This window comes from Capsicum annuum, chromosome 4 (genome assembly GCF_002878395.1).
Source record: "Capsicum annuum cultivar UCD-10X-F1 chromosome 4, UCD10Xv1.1, whole genome shotgun sequence".
NCBI lineage: Eukaryota > Viridiplantae > Streptophyta > Magnoliopsida > Solanales > Solanaceae > Capsicum > Capsicum annuum.
The window spans coordinates 163,112,942-163,124,689 of NC_061114.1; the positions used below are offsets into that span (position 1 = coordinate 163,112,942).

An 11,748-nucleotide genomic window follows, 5' to 3' on the forward strand; every position below is an offset into this window, starting at 1 on the left:
AATCGCGCTATTTGTGTGGAACACAAATCTAGGCTGAAATTTAATAAAAATAGCCTATTAAAAATGGTTTTTGTATTGGGCTCACAACAAAATTTGACACCAACACAAAATGGGATCAGAAGTGAGAATATCAGTCGTAACCCTAAACCCTAATATCAGTCGTAACCCTAGATTTTCCTCGGTTGATAGACGGCGCCAGTATGACCGGTCCGGCTATGGGTCAGTCTACAACGACTGAACAACTTTTTTCATTTACATCTCCAACTTTGTTCCCAGAATTATATCATCCCAAGTCAACTTCTAAATCCGCTTTGCCTATACAGATGGAGAATTTGCCTACTAATGAGATTGCAATGGGCCAGTCATCTAATAATACAGAAGGAAAACAGACTAAATTTGTTGATTTGCTTAAACCTGAGATACATTCTAAACAGCTTAACAAAGATGTATCAATTACAATGATGGTATTCCAAGAATCTTTTGGACAGAAGATGAGGTGAAAAAGATGAACAGGATCTTCAACTCGCAGTAATAGGCAAATTTTTCTATGGTTGGCCAGAACTGGAGGCCCTGCGAATTCAAATTCCAAAACAGTGTCACATTAAAGGAGAATGCAAAATTGGTCTCTCAAGACAGATACATATTTTGATGAGATATTCAAGAATGGAGGATTTTATAAATATAATGTCAAAGAATGTTTATTACATCACTGCTAAGGATGGTCTTGCTTATCAGCTGCGCCCACTGATATATGACACCAACTTTAATCCTGATGAAGAAACTACACAAGCAATAGCATGGATATCTTTTCCATATTTATTACCTACTTTCTTTGTGTAAAGGAATCCCTTTTCTCACTGGCATCAGCGGTTGGGAAGCTAGTCCAATTAAATCAAGCTACTATTAATAAGATAAGACCAAGTTGTGCTAGAGTCAAAGTTCAAGTGGATTTAGCTTCTTAATTACCTGATTATGTGGAGATAGAAGTAATAAATCATAAAACAAAGGAAGCTAAAGTTAAAAAAGTTGTCATTCAATATGATTTTCTGCCTAAATATTGTCACACTTCTAAGTACAAGGTCATGCTGAAATTGAATGTAGAATTTTGCATCCTGAGTTGAAGCCCAAGAGAGAGGATAAAGAACAATATGAAGAACATAATAACAGGTTAATGTAGGAAGAAGAAGGAATTCAGAGGAGGTATAAAAATGGGAGAGTGGTATATGCAAAATGGAGTCTTAATAGTAGGAGATTCAAACTGGAGAAATGCACCATTAAAATGATTAATAATCAAGATATTATGAATCAGCTAATACTTTTGATGTGTTACAAAGGAGTCAACCTGATGATAATGGGGTTAATGGGCAACATCTTGCTGCACAGCAGAATTCACAACCTGCAAGTTTAAAAGAGGATCAGAAAGAGGAATTGGAGAATAAGGATAGTTATATTAATTCAACATGCAGGAAAGGTGAATGAGCAAAATTAATTTACACACATACCATTACTCCATGCAGAAGCAGATAATGTCTATTGAAGAGTTGCAGAGAAACAACAAGGAGAAACAGATAACAAAATTGTTCCACCGATCAATTTAGACAATATTAACATGATATCTCAAGGAGTAGAAGATGAAAGTCACATTTTAGCACAAGCTGCTACCTATCATGAACCATTGCAGATTGATATATTTATGAAAATTCAAAATAATGAACATGTTGTAGGTTCTTATCCAGAAGTATCAGATAGAGCTTTATTACTCTTAAATACTACAAGACAGTAACAAGGAAGTTCACAGGAGGTATCAACAATATGTATGAAAACAAGTCCTATGTAACTCTGCATTAGTTAGTATCTTATCAGCAAATTTCTGAAGTGAAAAAAATGGAAGGAGGCTCCGTGTCATCAGGTAGACGATTTGGAAGAAGTAGGAAATTCACAAATTGAAGAGTAGATGTATAATGAGGTTGGGTTATCGCCAAAATCAATCAAAAGTAAGAATAAAGGCAAGAATACTGTGAAACAAAGGGCTACTGAGGTGAATCGTAAAAAAAGTGTTAAATCCAAATCCAAATGACAATGAAAGCATTATTTTGGAATGTGAGGTCCGTAAAAACTCAGAATTCTTTCCATAGAGTTCAAATGTTACACAAGCATCATAAACTTTTCATTATAACATTGATGGAACCTTTTCAAGGTAGTAATCAAATTCAAAAATATAAAAGAAAGTTGGGAATGACATATGCTAACTACAATCAGAATGGGAAGACATGGATTTTCATTAAATGATAATATTAATCTGAATATTTTATCAGATACAGAACAACAGTTGACTTGCAGTTGAATTTTCTGGAATCTGGTAGACAATTGGTGAATAATGTGGTTTATGCTAAATGTGATGATTAGGAGAGGCTTGATTTATAGGATAACATATATTTTGTATATTTGAATAATTCATTACCTTGGTTGATAGAGGGTGATTTAATGTCATTCTAAGTGATGAGGAGAAGATAGGGGATCTTCTAGTTTATCCACAAGAATATGAGGATTTTGCTTTTCGTATATAAATTCTGGTGATCTTATGAAATTTAATTTTAAAGGCAATCCTTTTACTTAGAGGAATGGAAGGATTAATAATGAATGTATATTTAAGAGATTGGATAGGATGCTTGGTAATCAGGAGTTCGTGGGTATATTTGGAACAATTGAGGTGGAACATTTAGCCAAAACAGGATCTGATCATGCTCCGCGTCTACTATCTTGTGGAAATCATTCTAATGATATTAGAAGATCTTTCAGATTTCTCAATTTCTGGACAGAAAGGGAAGAGTTCTTACAAATTGTTTTTAAGAATTGAATTTCTAATGAAGAATGGGATATCTTTATAAATTTAAATCAGAAATTGAAGAAGACTAAAGCTGCTCTAGCTAAGTGGAGTAAAGCAAGTTTTGGGGATATTTTTAAACAGTTGCAAATCAAGGAGGAGATTGTTAGAGTGAAAAAAGAGTTGTTTGAAGAAAATCCCTCACAGAGAATAGAATGGTGCTTCAAAGAGCTCAAGCAGAATTGAAGAAATATATTCATTTTGAAGAAGAGTTTTGGAAGAAACCTCGGTTTCAATGATTTTCAGAAGGGGAAAAGAACACAAAATTCTTTCATAGTTGGGCCAAAGGAAGAAAAAAGAGGTTAAATATTCAAATAATAAAAGGGGCAGATGGATAGTGGATTGAAGAGGCTGATATGATTGCAAATGAAGTTGTTGCTTTCTTTCATAAATAGTTTTCTGGAAGAAGCAATGATGTAGAATTGACTTTGCTGGAATTGAGGTAAATGATATTATCAATGCTCATCCCACATTGGAAGATGTAAAACTAGTGGTCTTTGAATTGAATGGTAAAAATGAATGTGGGACAGATAGTTTTACAGGGTTGTTTTTTCCAAAAATAATGGGACATAGTTGGAATGGATGTATGAAAAGTGGTCACTGCATTCTACAAAGGATGTACACTTCCAAAATCTATTACTCACACTAATGTGGTTCTTTTACCAAAAAAGTATATTGTACAATCCTTTTCTGATATGTGGCCAATTAGTTTTGAGTAATTTCTTAAATAAGATGATTTCTAGGGTTTTACATGATAGACTTGAAGGGATCTTGCCCTTGCTTATATCTAGAAATCAGTCTGATTTCATGAAGGGGAGAAATATTACAGAAAATGTGCTTCTAGCTTAAGAAATCATATCAGATATTAGGCTTAGAGGAAAACCTTCCAATGTGGTGATTAAACTAGACATGGCTAAAGCCCATGATAGATTGGAGTGGCAATTTTTAATAAAGGTTTTGGAGAAAATAGGTTTTGATTCTAAAGTGGTTGATAAAATTTAGAGACTAGTAGCTAATAATTGGTTTTCTGTACTCATAAATGGTCAGGCTCATGGATTTTACCATTCTACTAGAAGAAGAGTAAAGCAAGGAGATCCTCTATCTCCTGCTTGATTCATATTGGCTGCAGAAGAGCTTACTAGATCTTTGAATTCACTATTTTATAATCCAGGTTATAGATGTTATGGGATGCTTAAGCGGAGTGAAGATATTAACCATCTGGCTTATGCAGATGATACTGTTATTTTATATTCTACTGATATAACTTTTTTGCAGATGACTGTGAAGATTCTTAGGGATTATGAAAGCCAATCTGGCCAATTAACCAGTAAAGCAATTTTTTTTTCGATGTTTATCATAAGGCAGCCCATTCAGATATCCGAACAGTTGAAGAATTTACTGGCTTTGCTAGAGGAAGGTTCCCGTTAATCTACCTTGGATATCCTATAGGTCATGCAAAGAAGAAAAAGGTTTATTTTTCTTAACTGTTAAAGAAAGTGCAGAACAAGCTCCAAGCATGGAAAGGGAAGATGTTATCTTTTGAGGGTAAGGCAGTTCTAATTCAGAGTGTGCTTTGTAGTATTCCAATCTATTTATTGTCTACAATAATACCTCCTAAATGTGTCCTTAATGATTTTCACAAGTTATTTGCACGATTCTTATGGAGCTTTAAGGAGGTTGGTAGAAACAGGCATTGGGTGGCTTGGAATGATATTTGTAGGCCCAAGAAAGGAGGAGGTTTGGATTTAGATCCCTTCTTGATATTTCTAGGGCACTCTTGTCTAAACTATGGTCGATATTCAAAACTCAGAAAACTTTATGGACCAACTTTATGTGGAACAAATATTGCAAAAAATAAAGACCTCAGATGGTGGAATGGAGAGGTGGATCCTTAATTTGGAAGAATGTGCTTGAAGCTAGAGATCTATTTGATCAAAAAATAGGGTGGGAACCCAAATATGGTCATTCCAGTGTATGGTTTGACAACTGGACACAACTTGGTGCTCTTCACTACTATTTACCCATTGATAGACACAAGAATTATCAAATTGAAGAAGTGAATCAATTGTGTAACTTGGATGGATGGAATGTTGAAATGCTGAAAATTTTGGTGATGTGGTTGCAGATCATATTGTTCATATTATCAGTTGTGTAACAGAATCAAATAATTGGGATAAGGCTTGGTGGATGTTGACAACTTCTGGGAAATTTTCTCTAAAATCTGCATGGAAAAATATTAAGAAGAAGAGTGATATTTCTAGAACTTTAAACAATTATGGATAAAAGGAATACCTTTGAAGGTATCTTTTTTTTGTGAAGGTCGTGGAAGAAGAGAATTCCTATTGGGGAGGTGCTTATCAGTAATAAAATTTGAGATAGTGTGGTATGTTGTTGTTGTGAAGGGAATGTTCAAGAATCAATTGTACACTTATTCATGGAATGTAGAGTCTCTAAAGAATTGTGGAAATATTTTGCTGCAATTGCTGAAATAACAAGTCCTTTTCTACAAATTAAAGACAGTGTTTTCAAATGGTGGAATTTCAATACAATTTCAAAAATCAAACATATTTTTAAGGTGTCCCTTTGTTTATACTATATTAGATCTGGAAAAGAAGAAAATGTGTTAAACATGGAGGTAAAATGTCATTTTATAGTATGAAGATGGAAATCACCAAAAACTTGGTTTGTCTAGCCAAGGTGTTGTTTCCATCGCTCAAAAACATACCTAATTCATGGGTGGAATTGGTAAGATTTTTATCTGCATATAGGACTATCCTAAGAAGCACAGTGGTTAACTGGGAACTTCCTAATAGTGCACAGTACAAATGTAACTCTGATGGAGCTGTTAAGGGTAATCCGGGCCCTCGTTCAATAGCCTTTTGCATTAGAAATCATCAAGGGGACTTAATTGTGCTTGAAGCAAGAAGATTCAGTGACACAACAAATCTGATAGCTGAATTAGTTGCATTAAGGTTGGGTTTAGAAGTTTGTGTTAAACAACAATTGTTACCACTAATTTTTGAAACTGATTCATTGTCTGTTCAGAACATCCTAACTAGACAATGAGAGATACCTTGGTACATTTATACAGAGATAAGGAAGATTTTTTAACTAATAAAAGGAAGGGAGGTGGAAGTTAAACACACATTCAGAGAAGGAAATCAAATAGCAGATTTTTTAGCTATGTTTTCTCTTTTGCAGTTATAGATGTTATAACCTTTTCTGATTTTTAGACAATTACCAGGTGAAGCTAAGACTATATCAAATATGGATAAAGCTCAAATCTCCAATTTGAGACTAAAGATGATGCAAAATGAAGATTTCATGGTTGACTAATCTATCAAAAAGAAGGATAAACAGAATCAGAAGTGAGAGATACATAAACAAAATCCAAGTTAGGGTTTGTTTGAGGCAATTCGATGAGAATACAAGCACAACATCAGTGGTGTGGTTCATCCAACACAATCTCACAGAAAATGACAACAACGCAAAGCACTTCAACAAGTGTACAAGCAATGAGGAAACATCAGTATACATGCAAGGAGGAAACAACAGTATACAACATGCATTTCAATAACTCAAGGTATTTCAAGTTTCAGAACTTACAGGAATTAAATATCAAAGATTGCACACAACTTTACTCATTTAGACAGTGGTATCAGCTGCGATACGAGCTCAATCTGTCAAAAGGGTAAAAGGGTGTGAGGAATTGATATTTTTTCCTGAATAAGGCATTGATTCAATAGGAAAGACACTTATCTGGTTAGAGAAGCTCAAATCGATTGTTAGGTGAGTTGAAGAAGTCTTCACTTGGATCGATTACATGATGTTCGTGAGAATTTGGAATGTTAACAGTGAAATTCACCAAAACTCATCTTCGTACATCGATTGTCAGCTACAATAGCCTGATAAACTCTTCAATCAGCTGCTGCACTTGATTTGGAAACCATATCGATGTAAATGAAGGCTCTGATGAAGAAGGTCAATCTGACTTAGCTCCAAATGATTTTACTTTTACCTTTTTTGACTTCATTTTTCTTGTGTCCATCGGGTTTCTAGAATAGTCTTAGGATATTTTTTGCTCTTTTATTTTAATTTGGATGGGCTGTACCCGATTTGGGTGTACAAGCTCAAGCAATTTTTTTTGTACAGACTTTGTTTCTTTTAATAAAAATTACATGAATATACAATTTATCAATATTACAAAAATTATCACTATTATTTTTTATTTACAAAAGATAATTTTTATTTACAAAATCTATTATCCATTATGAAAACAGTTTTTTTGAGATTTTAAAATTGCTTGCTATTCAGAAATTAAGGAAAAAACTTGCTTGTTATTCGCACTAATAATTCACTCTTGATTCTTCAATTTAATCTTCCAATTTCCTATATATTTCTCTTTCCAACTTCTAAAATATTCTCTGGCCATTACCATCTGTGTTGTTGAGTAGTGAATGAGTGATGCAAATATCAAAAATGGCAAGGCATCAGCTACTGCTTTTTCTCCTCGCCTTTCACGCTCTCACTCTCCTTTTCTACATCTTCTCTTCCTCCTATTACTTTCCCCACTCCACTAGCCACGTCATCTCTTCCTCCTCCCGAAACCCTAACTCCGTTCTCGGGTACTCCTTCGTAAATTCACTCAAAAAATATTATGGTGTTTGAACTTTATAGAGATTGGTGGATTAACAATTTAATGGTGTTTGAAATAGTTAGAAATTGGTGAATCAATAATTTAATGGTGAGTGAATATGATTTTTTATGGAGATTTAGAATTTTTTTTGAATGTTTGTTTCTACTGATTGTTCTTGTATTTATGCGGTGTTGGAAAGAAAGAGTGTTGAAAAGAAATAGGCCAATTAGATTAGATCATCGGGTAGTCTCTATGAGTTTAGAGAATTGTCCGATGACATCGACGGGGAAGGATACCAACGATTTAATGGTGCATAAATTGTATAGAAATATAGAAATTAGTGTATTTATAAATTTGTGGTACATGAATTATATAAAAAATGGTGTATTTATAATTTTATGGTGCATGAATTGTATAGAAATTGGTGTATCTGTAATTTTATGGTGCATGAATTGTATAGAAATTGGTGATCTACAATTTCATGGTGCATGAATTGTATAGAAATTGATGTATGAATTGTATAGAAATTAGTGTATCACCAGCTTTATGGTGTTTGAATTATATAGAAATTGGTGTATCAACAGTTTTATGGTGTCTGAATTGTATAAAAATTGGTGTATCAATAATTTTATTATTTTTGAAATAGTTAGAAATTGATATATTAATAATTTTATGGTGTCTGAATTATATAGAGATTGGTATATCATCAATTTTATTTTAAGGTGTCTTAGAAATTGGTGTATCAATAATTTTATAGTGTTTGAACTCTTAAGAAATAGGTGTATCAATAATAATAACAATTTTATAGTGTCTGAAATATATAGAAATTGGTGTATAAATAATTTTATGGTGTCTAAAATGTATAGAAATTAATCTATTTTTATGATGTTGCATCGATGTAGAAATAAGTTTATTAATAATTTTATGATTTATTCATAAATTTATGGTGTATGAAATTTGTATAAGATGTGGTTTGAATCAATCGGAGAATTTACTATCATTAATGATGTTTTTCTTAGAAGTATTAAAAATTAATGCTCATTAAATTAAATAAATTAAATTTAAAAATATCAAATAAATGTATTGTTTTTTCAATTATCATATTTACTATTTTTTTTTAATTTAGTTGAAAAATAAAGTAGAAGAATTTATAAGATAAAACATCAATCATTAAATTGTCTCCTTAAATCATCCTATTACAAATGGGTAACTATATACTCTTTTTGTGTTAACCAGTAACACACACGAGAAAAAAAAAAAAGAGGTAAATAATTAATAAGAAGAAGAAAAAATAGAAAAGAGCAAACAAAAATAAATCAAATAGAAAAGAGAGGGGAAAGAATAAGAAGAAGAAATTTGTGAATGATAGAACACTCTTCTCTTTTTGGTTTCAAATTTCATGTTCTTTTGTGTGCGTATGTTAATTTTATATTAGTAATTTTAATTTTTTTTCCAAAACAATTTTATTTTTAAAAAAGGAATGGAATTGGTTATGGAATTGAAAATATATTAGGAGAAATTATAGGAAAGAAGATCAATTATTTTTTATCTAATTTTGATACTTTTAACTGTTTTTTTCCTTTTTACCTTATTTGATAAGTTTTGTTATTTTATTAGTGGTATATTTTGAAAAGTTGAAACTAATGGTAGATTTTGTAATATAGACTCTAAAATTGTATACTTACGTGATTTGCCCTTTCTTTTATTACCAATAGAAGGCTTTTTGGCCATTCAATTAAAAAAAAAAATGATCTTTGTAACTTTTGTGAGCTAACAGGACGCCGCATATTTAAGGTGCATTTTTTAGTAAATTCGAGACAACTTCGACACTATTTTTTTTTCTCAAAAAGCTATTCAGATTTAGAAACAAACACGTTAATCTTCGAGGTGTAACTTAAATTCACACATGCTAATATTAATGAAAATAAATTAGTGGGTGGTTGGATGGATGGACTTATATTTGATCAAAATAATTTTTAAGCTATTTTTTATCTTTTTAAGTATTTGACAAGTTTCAAAATTGCTTAAAAAAACTAAAAGTTGCTTTTTATAAGCCAAAAACTAAAAGCTTAAATTCCCAATTTTTTTGGCTTATAAACCATTGTATTTTGACCAGTTAAAAGACATTTTTGTCCCTCAAAATTCTTCCTTATTCCAAAATTATGTTTGTGTAGCTATATTAATACTTCTTTTACATGAAACTTCTAATTTATGAAATATGAATTTTTATATATTATTCTCCTTCTTTAATATATCTTTAAAATTTGGAAAATTATTATTGTACAGCATATGAATTTCTCTAATAAAAAAATAACTGGTCAAAATCATTTTCCCTCCCCAACTTTGCCTTAAAAATCAGACTCTCCCTCAACTTTGAACAATAATCATGCAACCCTTTTATCCTAATTGACTTTTTAAAATTCCTATTTTACCCTTTATCACTAATTTTTTAATTCTTTTTAAAACTTCTTTAAAATCATCATATTTTCATTTTTTAAAAAAATAATATAACAAATTTTTCATAAAAACATAAACATTATTCATATAACAAAATTTTCATAAAATCATAAACATTATCTTCGAGAAAAAAAAAAGTAAGAAATATATAAGCTAATGATGATCTTTATGAAGTAAATTAGCATAATAAGAAAATTAGTTTTATTAATAATAATCAAAACTATAATATTTATTTTAACAAGTGAAAATAATAAGTACTACTAATTTTATAAACATATTTCAATGCAGAAAATACAAATAATAAATGAAAGTGATAAGTCTCTAGTACTACCCCGAACTATGGTCAAAGTTGTTACGACACACTCCAACTTCATAGGGGTCCTATTGTCCCCTGAACTCAAATTTAGCGTATTTTTATCATTTTTTTATGCTAATGTGGCACCTTTATTACATAAAATGGAGTCCATATCAAAGTGTGATGTCATCTAAAACGATTGACAAAAGGTATCACGTTAGCTAAAATGATTGAGGATACTAGATGTTTTTATGAATAAAAATAAGGTTAAATTTTAAAGATTATATTTATTTATATAAATTATAAAATATGTAACACTTTATTAATGGCAATCACAATTTATTTACTGATATAAACAATAGATAATATCGTTTTTTATCACTTGATCCTCACGCTAAAAATAAATGTTTTAGTTTATCTGCTCAATTTATGAAATCAAGAGAATTGTATTATGTTTTTTTTCTACCCTTTAGTGTTAAATAACTATATAAAGTAACAGTATAGACAAATTTAAAATTTCAAATTATCATTAATAAGGTTAATTTAGCAAAATATACCTCTAAGTAAAATTTTCTTAAGGATTGTGTTATATCAATAAAAAGTTAAGTAATCCAAAACGAATTTAGTAAGAGAGTGATAAAACACGAAAATATACGCATATGCATGTACATACATATGTATATATACACACTTAGGGATGGGTTGTTTGGAAACAAGTTATTCCGGGATTAGTTATTACAAAATAAGTTGTACTGACATGTATGTGTGATAACTTATCTCATCACTGTGGTATAAATGGTGCGACAAATAATTTTGAGACTACCTAATACATCTAATTAAACACAGGATAAATAATCATGAACTTTATTTCTGAATTATTATAATTATACCTCACACCAAATGACTCTTTAATACATATAATACTAAACTAACGATCTTAAAAAATAACATTGAATTATGTGATACATTTATAAAACGTAGTAATTTGCGTATAAAGTTAATAAACTTAAATAAAATGCTACAAATATCCATGTTAAAAAAATATTCATTACATATAATATAAAAAGTTATTAAATAAATATAGAATTAAAATTATAAGGACAAAATAGACATTGCATGGGATAAATGGGGGGTATGATTATTGTTCAATGTTGAGGAGGGAGTTTAATTTTTTAATCAAAGTTGGAGGGTGAAAATGATTTTCACCCGAAAATAACTCACCAATCAAAATAGATGGAGAATACTCATTGAAGATATACAACTTCATGGACGATTAGTAAATCATCCATCTATATTTCACGACGCAACATTCGTATTCACCAATGTTTTAATAGTGATAGTCATTACTCAATCAACGAGTAATATATGTTCTAATTAAGAGTCTTTTTATCAAATAAATAGTATCATTTGTGATCAACTATTTATCTATTAATTTAATTATAATGACTAGTAACATATATATTTTTCTTAATGATT

The 11,748-nt window shown here is 30.7% G+C and overlaps 1 long non-coding RNA gene across 1 annotated transcript; it reads right to left on the reverse strand.

Moving 5' to 3' along the window:
• Positions 1-324: 324 nt before the first annotated feature.
• LOC107852497 lies at positions 325-7,024 on the reverse strand. Its single transcript, XR_001669455.2, has 3 exons — positions 6,491-7,024; positions 1,343-1,396; positions 325-570 (listed from the first exon to the last, which is right to left on the reverse strand). It is a non-coding gene; the product is annotated as an uncharacterized LOC107852497 (long non-coding RNA).
• Between the last annotated feature and the right edge of the window lie 4,724 nt (positions 7,025-11,748).